Source organism: Octopus bimaculoides, chromosome 2 (genome assembly GCF_001194135.2).
Source record: "Octopus bimaculoides isolate UCB-OBI-ISO-001 chromosome 2, ASM119413v2, whole genome shotgun sequence".
NCBI lineage: Eukaryota > Metazoa > Mollusca > Cephalopoda > Octopoda > Octopodidae > Octopus > Octopus bimaculoides.
Genome location: NC_068982.1, coordinates 30,929,060 through 30,945,850, shown reverse-complemented (window position 1 = coordinate 30,945,850; position 16,791 = coordinate 30,929,060).

Genomic DNA, 16,791 nt, shown 5'->3' with positions numbered 1-16,791 from the left:
GAGTTGACAAACAAAAGAAAAATGCGCTCAACACATTTGGTAGCAATTATATATATCATTATTATTTAAAACACTTTGAATCGGCTCCACGCAGGCTTCTGGCAGAAACCCGACTTGTTCGTGTTCACTATCATTGGTTTGAAGTTGTTTGTCATGTTCCTTTCTTTCAGATCCTTCCTGGATAACGCCACTACTCACCTGCTGGTTTGCTGCCAGCTACAGAAAACACCTGTCAACAAGTTTGGTAAAGTAACAATAGCTCTCACATGGATAGCGATTTATTCATTGTGCAGAAGCTCAACACGTTTCTTACGTCTCTGTTGAAATCTGCGTTGTGCAGAGCCCTGCGTTTTCGGTCGTGTTTTCTGTAGAACGTCGAGGTAAGCATTGAAGTCTATCTTTTTTTTCTGCGGCTATTTGCAACCAATTCGGCAGAAGGGTGAAAATCTGCACGTTTCTTTTTGATATCACATAACAGGCAACCACTACGGTACATCAGGCATCGAAATATTAATATATTTTTATGCTGGCGCAGCTAATCAAATGGCATTCATATTCAGAGGCTTCAAAGCATGCGTCCTTGTACATAACGCATCCTTCGGGTTTCGAGTTCCGAGAGAATTTCACAGCTACTGTGTCATATGCGGTGCCTCTTCTACGTGCCTCTTCTACGTGCCTTTTCTACGTGCCTCTTCTACGTGCCTCTTCTACGTGCCTCTTCTACGTGCCTCTTCTACGTGCCTCTTCTAAATCCTTTGACTAGCTTCTCCTCTATTGTTCTCCTTCGCTACTACTCTGGAAAGGTTAACGGATGTTCTAATTTTTCTCATTGTCGAGACCTAAAGCTTGGTGTTGTTGGTGTTGGTAATTGGCCTCCATTAAATTACGCTTAATATGTTTGTTATTTTGCTCGCTGAAATCTTTTTATTCCGGTAAGATGCTTCGAGCTTTCGTTATTCAGGTCATTGGCTAATGATCTTCTCTAAGCAGCTTGTACAGATCTCGAATTTGTGCTTCGTGTAGCCAATTGCTCAAAAGTTTGGATCGTGTCAGAAAAATTTGAAGTACGATTATGTATGACATCTTGTCATGTATCCTTTTCTACATCAGCGCAGTGGGGATGTCAGTCGAAATTGCTTGAAGTTTGCAAGACTTTTTTCTCTGTGCATTCAAATCTAATTGATTTAATCGATGATAACCGTCCCCAAACATTTGCGATCTTATATTAATGTTAGAAGTCATTATCTTTTGACTGGCAGAGTTACTTACGAACTCACATATGTCTACAAACTGCAAACACAAGGAAAGAAAAAGAAAATTTACATATTAACATACCACTAAAACTTTTGTGTAAATCATAATGATTTCTGACACTAATTTATTAGTGTTATTAGAAACTTAATGTGCTGTGTCTGGTCAGGGAAAGAATTTAGAAACCAGCTGACTATCCTAATTCTTTTTTTTTTTTTAAGTTGATGTGGTGCATTATGAATAATCAGTGGCTGTGATAACTTTAAAAAAAGGTAATTAAATTACTGAATGTGAGTTTTGGGAAAAGAGTTTTAAATAATCAAATAAAGGGAGAAGGAAAGAACTATAGGCAAAAGTGGATGATACGTTTTAACATAGTAGTGAGTATAACCGAAGAAAATGCTAGGAGAACATCAACGTAGCTTCTAACCAAAGCTTAGTTGAGAACTTTATACGTTAGTAAAATGCAAACAGAATAAAGAAGGGTATAACTACCATTTGTTGAATTAAGGTGATTGTGTAAAACAGCACTTTATAATGTTTCTGAAAAATGATCAAAGTGATGCAATGTGAGATATTACTGAGACGAATTTGCGTATTTCCATGTATGTTGCACCAATGCACATGAGTCACCTGACTATGTATCACAGTTACCAGACAAAACTATAACAGAAAAAAAAAACATATATGACAATTCAACTTCAAATGTAGGAAGAAAATTACTTGTGGATTTTCTTATGAATTCAATGAAAATTTATCAGAATTCTTCTCTCTAGGGTTACCATGTGCACTAGAACCAGTGTTCTTCCACGGCTCCCTCTGTTTATCGGAAAAGGGAGATCGCAGTGCTAACGACTAATGCATTGAGTGGAAAATAATTGAATGCTTAGCACTACCAAACTTCTGAGTCCGGTTCCAAAATACAAAATATATTGTATGACTGAGAAGACTATGCAGCATAATCTCCAACAATCTGTTGAAAAACACCACAGAACGAGCTGGGTCAAAAACCAAATATTGTTCTACTAGTTTCAATCATTAGACTGTGACCATGCTAGAGTACCACCTTGGGAATTTTTGTCGAACTAATCGACCTCAGGACTTATTTTCTTTTTAAGCCTGACACTTATTCTATCAGTCACTTTTGCCGAACCTCTATGTTACAGAGAAAGCCCACTGTTTTGTATCTTGTTTTGCACTGTTCCCAGAGTATTTAGGGACTTTGTAGTTAATAAAGTAATTGATACCATGGTTACTGTATTGCAGAATTGTTATAGATTCATCCAAACGGCCTAGCAGTAGTTTTCTGATCCTTTACACTCTAACCTCACCTTAACCTTTTTATCAGCTTTACTCAACTTTGCTTTTTATTTTATTTTATTTTACTTATTTATTTATTTTTTTTGTGTGTCAACAAAATAAAACACCAATCAAATATTGGCCTCGATATGATCGAATATTTCACTCCCGAAAACCTCTGGCCTTGCAACTGCAGAAAATATCATCATCATCACCATCATCATCATCATCATCATCATCATCATTATTATTATTATTATAAGTAGTAGTAGTAGTAGTAGTAGTAGTAGTAGTAGATAATTATTTCATGTTTTATTAGTTAACAGAGATGTTGCCTTGGGTTATGATGATGACAACAAGCCTCCTCAAATTTGAAGAATCTTTCTTACGATTCTTACGGAATGCAGAATTGCACTTTTCTGCAAGTCGACTGTGTAAGGCTCAATTTCAGTAACTTTCAGTCTTTTAGATAAGAACTTGTTTGTTGTGCCAGGTGTTCAAAAGAGTGGCTTTGTCTTTCATAAACTGTTCATTTCTCTGGTGATGTCCAGTATATCATATCTTACATAGTTTTATGCAAGTTTGTACCACGAGATGAGCCTCCACTTTTTGATGTGTGTGCAACATCTGCTTTTGGCGACGTAGAATTGCAACTCCGTCTTCCTTTAATGTATGTGTGCAATATCTGGTTTTGGCGATGTATAATTTCATTTCCGTGTTTCTGGTGTATGTGTACACTATCTGCTTTGGGGGATGTAGAACTGTATTTGTATATATAAGAATTGATTTCTTGTGGAATTTGTGTTATTGTTTCTGTTTTATTTTAGTGTTTCGTATATGCAATGCGAATTGTGATTTGCATTTCGTGTGTTCTGTTTGTTCTTTATATATTCTGCTTGTTTCATATATATATATATATATATATATATATATATATATATATATATATATATATATATGCAGTGTGTGTGTGTGTGTGTGTATTATATATTATGCTTGCTGTGTGATTGATGTTACGAGTCTGTGTGTCGAATTCTGATTATGAAGACTGCACGTTTCGTGGATTGTGTTATATTATTGGGTAGCAATTGCGTAGAAGGTGAGTTGTGTTAGTTGTTGATGGTTACAGTGCGGAATATTGATTATATAAGGGTATGTTGTTGTATCATTTTATTGAGCGTTGATTGCATAGACTGTGTTGTCTATAGAGGATATGCTGAGTCGTGTAACTGAATCGAAAACGCTATGCGTAGAATGAGCGTTGTGCCAAGCAGAGGCCTCTTGTGGAGTGTATATATAAAGCTGCGAGCCTTGTTATGACTACACGATTTCGTTTATAATTTATTATCTCTGTTATGAAGATATTTATACTGTGACAGTTTCTCGATCTTACATTCTTACACTGCCGACAAAGTACATCAAAATAGCACGATACAATCGACTGTTCTACTGCCTTCAAATTCACAGCCTTTTGTCTATGTTACAGAATAATTACAGCAATAGACAAAATGACATACAATATTTTTCCCGGCACTTTAAGTTCTGAGTTCCAATTGACTTTACATTCCATCCCTGTGGTATTGAGAAAATATGATATCAGTTAGTACTGAAGTCGATTTAACGAACTAAACCACCTCCACCAAAACCTTCAGGCAATCTATATGTACAGGTGGTCAGTGCAGATGTAACACTTAATGATATGTGATTGGGTGGAATCACTAGGTACTTATAAATCCTCGTGAAACCTTCAAAATACAAAACGTTAATAGAACTATGTTTTATACAGAGAAATAAGATGAAGACCTTGAAACACAACATCCAACTGCTAAACATGCCATAGCAAAAGACATTTGCGGGTCTTCTTCATAGAATGCTATAAGAACGAAAACAAATTATGGAATGTGATGCACCAAAGCGACACCAGATACAAACCATGAACCGGCAAATCAAATTGTTCTATCCGCCTTACCAGGATCAGGCCGTGAGACCCAAGACTCCCTCTTCTAATTACAACTAGCGAAGACAAGGAAAGTTCCTCTCATGATTGTACCACTCCATCAACTTATAAAGATGGAGACCAAAGGGGCGAAGCAGATTATCTAAAAAAATGAAAGTCAACTTTAAAAAAAAGTTCAAATGACGCGGTAAGTAATTGTGAAGTGGGATACATCTCCTGTGATGAGAAGACAGTTCCTGTCGAGGACGAACTCATCTTATGGAGGAGAGAAAATATTTTATGAGAAGAAACAAGCCTTTTCTTCTGAAGGAAATGAAAATCAAAGTCATTCATAAGGAAACCAAAGCTACGATAAAACTTATATACGATATGTACAAGACATTTCTTAGCGAGGAAACACTGGTTGACGATAAGTATAATCTAGCTTCTCTGTTCCAGAGAATCTGAGGACCGGAGCCTATGGATAATTTCCAGAACTCTAACAGGCAGTACAACCGGGGGGAGTTCGAGATGATGTAAAACAGGGAAATTCTATCAACCGTGCATGCACGAGATGCTTGTAGAACGATGAAGCTGTTCTGCACGCATTCATCCATGTTTGTGAATTGGCGACTTTTGGAATTATGTGAACATCTGCTACCTTGTATGGGTCATATTCAGCTATCAGCTGAGTCCATTGGGAAAATCTTTCTACTAACTTCCTTTGACCGGGAAGGACGGGTAGTATTTATATGCCTGGTGACTTTGGTGAAAGAAATCGTTTGACGGACAAGTTTCAAAGAATTGAAGACCGACATCTTTGACTTAATCCTCATCAACTTTTCAAGTTTCGCTTGAAAAGAGAAGTGAGGACGGAGAGGTAACTGCTGCTTCTGAGTAAATTTGCTGGGAAGTGGATGTTAGTGACTAGCATGGCCGGGGTGAATGGGCTTGCTCTGAACATGGAGGAGAAGAATCGGAGAAGAGTAGGGTGATCCGGGATTTAATGGGATTTCGTCTGGGAATTATTTTTGTTTGAATTTCCGGTTAATTTATTTCCGTAATTCTCTTTCATACACGCTTGTTATGTAATCTGATCCTCGACATTTCGCCATCCCTCGTAGTTAATAAAGAACAACACTGTTATTATTATTGTTATTATTATTATTATTATTATTATTATTATTAATATTATTATTATTATTGTTGTTGTTATTATTATTATTATTATTATTATTATTATCATCATCATCATCATCATTATTATTGCTGTTGTTAATATATTGACATTGCGATGATCCGGAGAACCATTGATACTGGTGCTATCATCATTATCATTATTGTTATCATTTGGTCATTAAATTATCACAATTATTACCATTATCATTATCGATATTGTTATTATGACAATAAACTTAAGTAAAAAAAAAAACACAATTAAAAGGAAATTAATTTTTAAAATATTTAGACAATGAGATGCCACGAGATAAGTTAAGACTCTGAGATCAAATATTGACTTCTGCCCTTTCCCAACACCTCTTTCATTGATCATATTCTTTTTATAGTGAACCTGCAAGCTATTTTTCATATGGTATCTATGAAACTAACAAACTTTCAATTACATTCATTGTTTCATTAAAGATTTCTAAATGTGAAATCTATTTCTTACTTTTTGTTTTGTTTTTGTATTTATTTTTATTTCTATTTATTTATTTTTTTTTTCTTTCTCGTTTTCTTATTCTTTCATCATTATCAATTTGTTTGCTTCATGCGTTTCATTACTTTTCGAACGCTTGCAGACACCGCAGCCACCAAATTAACCAAACAAACTACGTCGGCATCAGGTCATGCAGTACAATTTATGTCTGAAAATGGTTAGAGTTGAAAGATATTGGCATTTCTATAACTTATTTTCAGAGCAGATATCTAAAATAATGCCACAGCAATTGTGAATTGTATTTGTTGATTTTAATGAGGTGCAGCATATCATCCACCACCTAGTGCTCTATCCACCAATGAGATACCAATCTATCCAATTTTGTTTGTCGATTTGAGGCTGTTATCATGTCTATTGTTGTTTTCATTTCCATCTCCTTCAAAAGTACAATTCTATGTTCCTCCTCTTCCTACTACTCGTCATCACCATCATCATCAGCAGCAGCCGCAGCAACAACAACAGCATCTCGACCGTTGTTAAACATGCATTAACATTTCATTTAATATTAGTTTAATAGGTATAATCTTAATCTTTTGTTAACTTGATGTATTTAGTTCGAATCTTTCCAATCCTATAAATAATTTGCAACACAGACTTAAACGATGATTCAGATTTATAAGAGTTTGTAAGAGAGAATAAAACCGGTTATGTGACGTGCATAACTTTCTCAATGCTTTTCAAATGCAAACAAAACTGATACGGCAACAATTTAGATTCAAAATCTACCTTCTGATTTCCCTTACACCATGTCTGTAAAAATACCTTATAGTAACACTTTTCTTCAGTTTTAGTATCGATTGTTTTTTGTTTTGTTTTTTTTGATAAAATATACTGCAAAGGTAAGTTATGGTTAATTACATTGATATCAGTTTGTATTTAGTTCTCATTTCATCAATAGGATCAAATAAAACATTAATCCTGACAGATTTTCGAAACGAGAATAAGAAAGAACTGGCCTACACAGCTTAAATCATTAAGCTTTCTACAGCTGTCTTTTCTGCCTATCAACCATAAGCAAAAGAGTGAATTAATACATTAGTACAAGATGACAGATTTGTAAAGGATGGGTGTAATTGATCATGTCAATTATAATATATTTCCAAAGCTAATTTTCTCAGCCTCAGACGAACGTCATTAAAGGTCGACCCTAACAGGATTTCAGCTTGGAACATTGAAGCTTAAAATCAAAACCTATGTACTATTACTGCTAAATTAGCACCTTTCCTTTGCTCTGATAATGACATCTTACAGATATACTATATAAAACTTGTAGAAAAGGAGAGATGCAAACGATTTAATATTCATTATTTAGTCAATGTAAGGAGGCGAGCTGGATTTTTTTAAAACGGGGGCCACATTTTTCATTAACGAAACACTTTGAAACTTGGAACACTGGTAGAATGTGTCATATAAAACATCTTTTTCTCTTAGTCTTCTTTAAAAAAAAAGCAATCCATAAGTTGTTCCATGTTAAAGTTGTCGTATTTCTGTAATTTCAACCAATCACTGACGTCCATTCAGCCGATATACATTAAGTGCCGACTACATAAACAAACGATTCTGAAACAATTAACCCTAACCCTAACCCTAACCCTAACCCTAGGGTTAGGGTTAGGGTTAGGGTTAGGGTTAAAGCAAATTTAAAATGAAAAAAGTCAATAAAACGAAGGTATGGAGATTAAATACGCTTTACATCGCTTAATCAGCCAAAGTAGTAAATATAAACAACTGAATACTTGTCAGTGATTGGTTGAAATTATCGAAATAAGACAATTTTTTACATGAAATAAATTCGAATACAAAAATATCTTTCTGTTCTATAACACAAAATAGATAAGTATACGAAGTTTGAAAGTCTTTCCGTACCAAAAACACTACGTAAAACATTAATGAAAAATGTGGCCCCCGTTTTAAAATAGATCCGGCGAGCTAACAGAATTGTTAGCACGCCGTACAAAACGCTTAGCGGTATTTCGTCCATCTTTACGATCTGAGTTCAAATGCCACCGAGATCGACTTTGCTTTTCATCATTTCGGGGTTGATTAAATAATTACAATTTGAGTACTGAGATTAATGGAAATTTAAGGCTTTCTACCTATAGTAGAAAATATTAATTAACCAACGTCTTTGGTATTTTACAGTAACGGAAATAGCTTCCATCAAGCGTCAAAACTGGGTTGACCAACCAATGAAGGACCCTCTACACTGTCGACTGACTTCCTAGAAATAGTAACCAGATTTGCAATAAAACTGTATCATCTTAAAAATAGAAAGAAAGACACATTGATAAAGGAGTCCTACATGCAATGTAGTGGAGGCGCAATGGCCCAGTGGTTATGGCAGCGGACTCGCGGTCATAGGATCGAGGTTTCGATTCCCAGACCGGGCTTTGTGAGTGTTTATTGAGCGAAAACACCTAAAGCTCCACGAGGCTCCGGCAGGGGATGGTGGCGAACCCTGCTGTACTCTCTCTCTCACTCTTACTTCCTGTTTCTGTTGTGCCTGTAATTCAAAGGGTCAGCCTTGTCACACTGTGTCACGCTGAATATCCCTGAAAACTACGTCAAGGGTACACGTGTCTGTGGAGTGCTCAGCCACTTGCACGTTAATTTCACGAGCAGGCTGTTACGTTGATCGGATCAACTGGAACCCTCGACGTCGTAAGCGACGGTGTACCGACAACAACATGCAATGTATCAGATAAGATAGAAATGACGTGATTGAGAGTCCTTTACACATTGGTTTTATGTATCAAGGTTGGTTTCCCTAGGTCTAAACAACAGTAAAACAACTGTGTTACCTCCTTGATATACTCGTTGGATACATTGTGCTCATGATTTGCAAACGTAATGTGTAGTTGGTTAAACTAAGGTCAAGTTATAGACTGTGGAACATGGAAAATCTATGTCAACACTGACAGGACTTCAAATCAGAATGTGAAGCGAAAATTCTTAATATTACATTTGATTATTTTAATGAGGTGTAGCACATTGATCATCAACAACTCAGCAACGCCTCAACCAAAACATTATACCACCCCAAACCATTTATACAATTTAGTTAGTCGATTTGAGGCTGTTGTCATATTCCTTGTTGCTACCATTTCCGTTTCCATCATAAATATATTCACTACGACTTTCCCTCTTCTTAAATGCCACCACCGTCATCATCGTCATCAAGCGTTGATAAAATGTGGTACAGCTCTCACTAACTCATCCATTTTCCTCTGTCTCAGATTAAATCTAGTACAAATATTAAAGCTAAGTTGACTACATCAATGGTAAGAAAATAATCAACAAAAATAACGTGGATATTCTTTGCCAGGATTAATTCCGCTCAGTTCCCACCCCACCCAGAAGGCGCGAGAATATCTGAGGTTGTCGATATGGTTGCGATCTCCAGTCGACAGCTGCCGATAAGAATATCCTGTATTTGAAGCTGTATATACAATATTGTACCGTCATATAACTTCAGTTCTAGTATTTAAAGTAAAACACTTAACCACTGTAATGGCACATTCAGTTATTCAGGAATAATTTTTTTCTGAATAAATAGCAGAATAAATACTGCTGAATAAATAGCAGACTATACTTTCTCTAATCTCAAAGAATATGATGCATATATATATATATATATATCCATTACTGTTATCTCCTTCGTAATTCATGTTCTCTTTCTCTAGAATGACCCTGTTTCACATTTCATTATCCATCATACAACTTATTTCTCTTTTATTGAAAATCCTATCCTATTTTCCTATCTAAAATATTCTTACCTATATTGCTGTCTCGTTAGTGACCTTCTGTCTCTTTATGAGCCATTAGTTAAAAATATCAGAAGAGATATAAGCCAGCGAAACAAATATCACTATTTACGTCTTGATTTCATGCATCCTAAATTGTCTTACAAAGAAAAAAAAATGTCTGCGATAACCATTAAATGAATTACTGTTATAAATAGCTTGTATGCCATTCCTCATTACGTTTAACTTTCAAGCTCCCGTTAATGTAATTTTTCCTTCAATGTATGCACTTTTTTCTTTAACCTGAAGCATCTTACCATTAGTATTACAAACTATGGAGGAGCTGATTCCTTATTAGAATTGATGACAATGTAAGATAATATACCTACTTCTGATTTCTGAGATTCATATTCAAAGGATTTATATTCAAAGGTTATCAATAGATTGGTTTCGAGCATATAGGTCGTATCATGGTATATATAGGCAGGACACATATTTTGTACATATCTCGATTTATCTGACTAGATATTCTAGGAATGTTATCTTAGTGAAAACAGCACTTTAGTGAAATTGTATAGTGGAGAAGGAGGACCTTAGACGTTTGTCTGTCAAACACTTAATATCTTAAAACTGAACTTAAGTACTTTAAAGTACATACCAAGTGGTTGAGAAATTATAGTAGCCTCATATCATTTCATATTTTTGTGAGAAGAAACAAAATTGAAAATATGACATCTATGTATTCCTGAATTACATAAAAGATGTTAGTAGCAAGGCTATAGTATGCAACCACGGGGAACTTACTTCCATTCTAAGCTACATAGTTTCGGTGTGGTCACTTGACGTACCAGTATGTGCTAGTAATACCAGCCGAAATTCACTCAAGTCGCACCGTATCTTAAAAAAACACAGGACACACTTCAACTGAGAAGTTATTAATTATGCAAAAACACTATGCGATTACAGCTAGAACACATTTGACCATAGATCTATTCGATCAGGACTGACTTGGGTTAAAGTAAACAATGACAAGAATTTGGATTTTTCACTTCGACACTAATTTTTATAGAGGTGTGGGTGCAATACCATTGATGACACAACATTTTTCTTTTTATATTAAGCCAGTTAAGTATTCAATCAAATCCACTCTAGCCTTCAAGGAATCTAATATTTTGAAATAACAAAACAGTATTTATACAACCAGTGTGTGATATATGTAATACAGGCATGAAAAACAAAGATATGAATAATTTACGATGAAATGTTCCAACATATGGTGCAACTGATCGTCTTGTTTGAACAGTAGCCTTCGAGATCTGATGGCTCTGTAGTGTACATCGCATTCTTTCTTTTCCTGCCTACCTAATTCACCGAGGCAGTAAACTTTCCAGTGATTCTTATCATCACAAGTCTCATATCTGGGCTCTCTGCCATGCCCCTCCAATCTCATGGCATTTATTTTTTTATTTATGTGAATCTACGACCAAGTACGGATCTAGATTTGTTCTATGGTTGTCGAAGTTCATTATAGCATTCTATATGTGTTGACTCTACTCGACTATGGGTTCTTTTTGGTGATATATTAGCGTGTACGACACAGGCAGTTTGGATCCCTAAAGTGGAGGCGTGCCAAGGAGCTAAGTCTCCACTAATTGTGAATCTTGTGAGACACTTGTTCGGTCTGCCTATTCGTCTCCTCCATTTTGAATACAACATACAGAATTATCTAATTTCTTTACCTACTAGGATAATAGGCCATTCCATAGCTCGGTTAGTTCTGTTTGCAATTATGCTTTGTTGCCACGAGAAAATCCCTTGTGAATGACGAAAAGCAGATAAGTTATTTCCGGTTTCCTTTTCTTTTTCTTTTTCTTTTTCATGCATTTGATAAGAAACTACTTTATTTCAGAGCTTGCTACTATCACAAAGATTTCTCAGGTAATTTTTTTTTCCACCATATAATTCATATCAAGTGTCTGCCTTCAGCAAAAGAAGGAGTATTGAAAATGATTTTCACCGTTACTCAATCCGAACTCTCCATTATGTTTTTCACTTGGCAAAAACAGATGAAATGAGATTGATTATATGTGTGCATTGTTGTTGTTGCTGCTGTTTGCTATGTCATAACTGAAAACTTTTCCAATGTTTAGTTTGTGTTTTCAATCAATAAATTATTTATATTTTCTCATGAAAAATATTTACATTTTACTGTGAGTTTAAATTGGCTTCCATTTCTTTTTTCTTCCTGTTTGTTTTCTGTGCCGTTGTATTCAAATGATTTCTTTTTTTTTTTTTTTTTTTTTTTTTTTTTTTTGGTAGGCGATATTTCTTTGTCGACTTGTAGCCATTTATTTTAGCTTGGATGTAAACTCAAAAATTAATGGTGTATAAAATGTCTGAAAATGACCAACCTTTTTCTTTTCTTTCGGAATATAGACGATTCAGATGGGTTTTCTGAAAGTAATATTTACAAAGAAACATTTACAAAGGAATGTGAGAAAACATTTTCTACACAGAAACACAATCCCACACTCTTCCACGTCTGCTGCTGCAGCAACTGCTACTACTAAGACTACAACTACTTGTGTTGATGCCACTAATAATAGCTGCTTCAAATTTTGACACAAGGCCAACCATTTTTAGGAGGAAGTGGCAAATTTATTATATCAACCCTGTACATGGTTGATACTTATTTAACGGCTTTGTATTAGCTTACATTTTATATTGTTCTGTGAGACAAAAGGCGCTAGGTCGATTAGTGTCTGCACAAGTGTAGTACTGAGATTTTCCACTCTCAACTGTCGTCTGCACTTACTGCCTTCCTGAGATTTCTGCTAGGTCAGAGCTATTATTCAGTGTCTCAGGTTTCACATTAATCAAAATTTCCAACCCCATCCCAATCCAATTTTCATTTCAAAATCTCTCTCTCATTTTTCTAACAGCGTGCTAAGACGTTCCGAAACCATACATTTTACCGCACTACTCATCACTAGTCTTGGATTACTCTCCGTCCCAAGTAGACGGGTTTCAGTGTAAAATCTTCAGTTGTTTATGGATCGGTGGAGTGTTTGTGGTCTACACTTTCCGAATAGCAAATAACTCAGATGTATCCGAACGTATGAACATGTCCTAGAAAATTTATGCCTGAACAAATGTTTTTTTAATCAGATTTTAGTTTGGTCTAAAGAAATACGAACTAATTTTAGATGAGGATCTATACAGAATTGTATCCCTTTGTGTTTGCTCTAAAAAGCGTCCCGGTTCACTTAGTTTAATGGTTTCCTCCGCGTCTTTTAAATGCTCATGCCTTTTGTCGAGTGAAACAGTTAAAATCTCTGGTAATCTCGGTAAAATAAAAGAAAATTGCTATGCGTTCACTTGGTGCTTTTGTCGCTACTGCTGTTTTGTTACGTTTGTTAATAGTGTTACTCTTGTTTTTAATACTACGTGCAAACTTTGAATACTTCCTCCCTTCCATGACCATAATGCTGTCTTTGTTACCATTACTGCTGTTTCTCTCGTTAATGTTGTCTAAATCGTTATACTTGTTGTTGCTGTTACTGAAATTCCTGTTTGTCACTATAACAGTGTTGTCAATTAAAGGAACTTTGAACTTTCAACGCTTGAGTACTATTTTCGTTCCCTTCTAAGTATTGTACCTGCCTTTCCGAGTCACCTCCTGTTGATCCTTTCAGTATACTGACAATGGAAGCCATCGCCATTTATGTAAAACATATGTTTTTCAAAACAAAATTTGAAAATACTTGTAATAAATTTTTGAGTCGAAAGGGGCGTGTCTCGTGACTTTGTACATGAGCAATCTGGTGTGTCTGTTTTAATGGCCTACCAATGTATACAGTGAGTTTCTCCGCCTTAGGGTGTCAGGAATACACTCGACAAGAAATGGAAACAGAATTGAAAGAAGATGATAATGTTAATAGTAATAATGCTTTCTAATTGATGTATCAATACCAGCAGATGACAACGTCTCTCTAAAAGAAATGGAAAAACTTTCAAAATACAAAGACCTGGAAATAGAGGTAACTCGAATGTGGAATCTAAAAACAGAAACAATTCCTATTATAGTAGGTGCCTTAGGTATAAAAAAAAAATATTCAGACAAATACATAACAAAAACACCAGGACTTACAAATATATATAACATACAGAAAATTGCACTACTGGGCACTGCACACATCCTACGCAAAACACTTTCAATACAGTAACCATAAGAGCACCACAGCAAACCACAGCACATACCCAAGGCGCACAGAGCTGCGCTCGGTAGTGAAGTGAAAGCACGTTATAAAAATAAAACTACTGAACAATAATATTAATAATAACAATAACGATAAGGATACTAATAATAATGATGATGATCATCATCATAATAATAACGATAATGATGATAATAATAATGATGATAATAATGATAATAATAATAATAATAATAATAATAATAATAATAATAATAATAATAATAATAATAATAATAATAATAGCACTTGGAGAGCGCAATCCTCCGCTAAGGCAACACCAACGTCCTCTCAACGATTAGCCGGAGAGGATTTTTATAATGAGAATATCTGAAATAAACTCGACTACTCTCACAAATGAGAATACTAAATATGAACCCGACCGTTCTCAAAAATCAAATAAAAACACGGAAAAATAATCCAGAATCTTTGTCCGGTACCTGATCGCTCCCAGTTGTAGTTTTGATATGTGAAGGTAGCTGTAGAAAATTTAGTAACAGTAAGAAATATTTTATCCTTATTTAATACAAGTCAAAGTTAACAAATTCACCATTCAAAATAGTTACAACTTAAAGGGAGATAATTAAGCAAGACTTGAAAGTTAACGTACAATCGTAATCATGTAAAGTAAAGTAAATATAACAAATAATCTAGAATCCTTGTCCGGTACTGGATCGATCCAAAAATATAGCCAATTCATACCAGTCACAAGGCCAAACATCTCTGAAAGTTTCATCCGAAACCATCCAGTGGTTCTTGAGATATCTTGTCCATGGACGAACAAACAAGCACAATACCACCGCTTTCGCAAAGGTGGAGGTTATAATGATAATGATGAAGATGATGATGATTAATAATAATAATAATCATAAATATATTCTTATGGCTGCAAGGATCAATTTCTCATAAGTGAAATGATTATATAGAATTGCCAGAAGAACCTGAGTATGAACAGAAGAACCTGAGTATGAACAGAAGAACCTGAGTATGGCATGGATAGACTACAGGAAATCGTTTGATAGTGTCCCACATAACTGGCTACCCAAGGCCCTTGAGATATATGAGATCTCTTCTGTCGTCCCTATATTCTTACAAGGTATCATGGCCAGGTAGAACGCGCGTCTCCATAAACCATAGCAATGGGATGAACCAAACTAACAACGTCAATATCACACAGGACATCTTTCAAAGTGACTCCCTCTCCCTTTACTCTTTTGCATGGCACTGATCCCACTCGCAAACAAACTAAATAACACTAAATATGGGTTCAAAGTTTATAATATGACAATAAAACATCTGCTGTATATGGACGATCTGAAGCTGTTTGCTAGATATGATGAAGAGCTCGTAGGGCTGGTAACAACTGTTAAAGAGTTCAGCAATGATATCGGGATGGATTTTGACCTTGATAAGTTTACTAAAGCAACTTTTGTAAGAGGCAAGCTCAGGAAAACAGCTTCCAATAAATTAAATACCGACGCTACCTTCAAAGAGCTTGACCCACAAGAAAGCTATAAATACCTGGGGATAGGTGAAAGAGATCGTATACAACATGAGACTATGAAGAAAATAATAAGAAGATAGTTCACCATGTCATCATGAAAAAAAGAGAAAAGGTTGATAAATATGGAGGCCTGAGAATTGAGATCGCTAAGATGTGGCAGCTACGAGAGTCAAACATAAAGGTTATCCTAATCATCATCGGAGCATCAGATTCAATACCACCCAATCTAAAAAAAAAAAAGAACATCTGAAAACTTTAGAAATACCCTACAATCTAGGTGTATTACAAAATTCGGCATTACTTGGAACTGCACGCATACTGCGTAAAGTATTGTCTGTCTGAGGTCCGTGTTGTGGCTTGACAAACAATACAAACCACCGGTAGACATAATCTCTTCAATCAACAACCCCACTATCTTGTATAATGTACGACGTCTACAATGATAATAATAATGATAATAATGGTTTCAAATTTTGCCACAAGGGCAGCAATTTGGGAGAGGGGAGATAGTCGATTACATCAATCCAAGTACTTGACTGGTACTTAATTTATCGACCACGAAAAGTTGAAAGACAAAGTCGCCCTCGGTGGAATTTGAACCCAGAACATAGCAACAGGCGAAATACCGCTAAGCATTTTGTCCAGGGTGCAAACGATTCCGCCAGCTCGCCGCCTTAATAATAATAATAATGATAATAATAATAATGATAGTTATAAGCTACAGCTACAACATCCTTAACTGGACACTAAACGAACTATGTAAAATAGACAGGAAAACAAGAAAAATAATGACAGGATATAGGATGCACCACCCAAAATCTGACATAGAAAGGCTATATATACAACGCACAGAAGGTGGCAGGGGTCTTATACAGCTAGAAAACTATTATAAAATAACCACCATAGGACTGCAAAAATACCTACTCCAGAAGCAAGGGAAACTAATACAAATAGCCACAAAACACGAGCAAAACAAAAAACTGTTTTCAGTATTTAAGGAAGCTGACAAATACAAACAAGAAATCAATCTACCTAACAAATACGAAGAAGAAGAAGAAGAAACAACAAAAGCTATAAAACAAATG